We start from the raw sequence: 2,303 nt of genomic DNA, 5'->3' as shown, positions 1-2,303 counted from the left end.
ATGCTCAGCTGTGTTTTGATTAAAGTACTTAAAAAAGTAAGTATTTTATCTTATAAAAAGGAGTAATTGACAGAAATATTCAGAAATTGTATAATTTTTCAAAATGTAAATTTAAGATTTACCAACTAAGAAAGAGGTATAAGAAAATGTTTTGTATGGTAAAGTAATATTCTTGTGCTAAATTTCAAGGCAGAAGAGAAGACAAAACTAAGGATATAATCAAGTTATAGAGGGCCTAATAAGTTACACATGATTTGTAGAGAATAAATCTCAAAAAAAGTTTGTGCGTGATTAGGATGATTATAATTAGCACAATCATTTGAACACATTTAAGGTACCCTCCCACATCAATTTTAATGTACTGATAGAAACCAAAATCTAATTCTATATATATTGAAGTAACAAGGTTTTTAAAAACATTGATTAGTTCTTGTCTATAAAGATAATTTTTGTGCCCATTAGTGTTTATTATTGAGAAAAATATGTCTTAAGTAATTAGGGTTTGTACCTATTTAAAAGTATTTTAAATAATTCCTTCATAACTGGTTAAATAACATCTGCTACTTTAGGTTATTACACAGTTACCACTGTAATTATATATATATATATATATATATATATATATATATATATATATATATATATATGACTATATATATATACACACATACCTGAGATCTAAATATGTTTGTCTGAGTTTATCTGTTATGTAAAAGTTTGTAAAAATGAAAGCTATGTAGGTTAAATACAGGCAAAATGACCAGTTAAGTACTCTCCTTTATACATTGTATCTGACATAAAAAGGGCTACATTGCTACTTAAAAACCTGGTGTGTGTGTATTTCATTAGTATAAAAATGAGTTACATCAGATAAAAAGTCTATTTCTGATCATCAACACTCTTTCCTAAACATGTAAGAAAGTTATAGGTATTTTTGAAAGAAAATAAGAGCCTGGTTTGTTTGAATATTGACAATATGGAACATGCAGACATTTTGCCAACTTTTCCACATACACAAAACAAATATTAAAATCTCTCTTAATACCAGTGTCTCCTGCAATGTTGCTTACAGCTGCCTTAGCACTCCTTGGGGTGGGACTGGCATGCTCCTATAGCACATTATAGCAACAAATGTTGTGTGCTTGCTGAAGGGTGATGCCCAATGCAGGGCACCCTCCACTACAAATAGAAGGCAAATAAAGTTGTGGTTTCAAGATGCATTACAGGATTGGCTGAGGGCCAGCATGGATTCCACATCCATCAGTTTGGAGATAAATGTAGTGAGGACCTACAATGTACAAGTTTGTACCTCTACAAGTGTAGGTCCTCACTTCAATCATCAATCCAAAAAACATGATGGGCCAACAGATGAAGAAAAGCACATGGGAGACCTGGGCAATGTGACTACTGACAAACATGATGGGGCCAATGGGTCCATTTCAGATTATTTGTTCTCACTCTCGAGAGAGCCACATAATGGCCACATAATGGTGGTCCATGAAAAAACAGATGACTTGTGCAAGATTAGAAATGAAGAAAGTACAAAGACAAGAAATCCTGGAAGTTGTCTGGATTGTGGTGTAATTGGAATTGCACAGTAAACATACACTTCCATGTGGTCTGAGTCCCAATTATTCATCTGTTATTCCACTAGCTGTAGAAATTTAACTTGAGGTAATATTATTCTTCCCTAGTGCCCCCCTGTGGTGAGCCGCTTCTGCCGTTTCTGCAGACTATGGTCGCCATTACGAGATGGCGCTGGCTCCGCTGTGGTATGTGACAAACAACTCCTTATCTGAGAGAGTTGGCACATGATTTTTCACTACCCTGTGAGAAAGTTCCACGCGGCAGCTTTGCATTGGGGCTTGGGATGCTTTATTAAGGCTGGGAGGGCATCCGGGAAGGAGAGAAGAAGAAAGAATAAGAAATATCAAGGGACCTGAATAAACTGCTGAGAGAAGATTCCTGAGTTGCGTCTTCCTTGCGGGCAAGGGGTCGCGACAAGTGGTGCCGAGACCCGGGAGTCAGAACTCTTAGTAGTCAGGGGTGGTGCATCGGTTAGTCCCCAGGTAAGTGGGATCCGCGATCAAAGCGGGGTTAGTCCCCAGGTAAGGGGGATCCGCGATCAAAGCGGGGTTAGTCCCCAGGTAAGGGGGATCCGCGATCAAAGCGGGGTTAGTCCCTAGGTAAGTGGGATCCGCGACTAAAAAGCGGGGCAGCTCCTCTGTAATGAAAGAGGAAGCCTTGCATTTTATTGCAGCTGCGCCGTGTACTTTTGCTTCTACTTTCGCTTTTGTTTTCTG

General features: G+C 38.0%; 1 pseudogene; it reads left to right on the top strand.

Moving 5' to 3' along the window:
• Positions 1 to 1,601, top strand: LOC114091501 (superoxide dismutase [Cu-Zn]-like; annotated as a pseudogene).
• Positions 1,602 to 2,303: the final 702 nt, after the last annotated feature.

This window comes from Marmota flaviventris, chromosome X (genome assembly GCF_047511675.1).
Source record: "Marmota flaviventris isolate mMarFla1 chromosome X, mMarFla1.hap1, whole genome shotgun sequence".
Classification (NCBI taxonomy): domain Eukaryota; kingdom Metazoa; phylum Chordata; class Mammalia; order Rodentia; family Sciuridae; genus Marmota; species Marmota flaviventris.
This window is presented reverse-complemented; position numbering and strand designations above follow the sequence as displayed.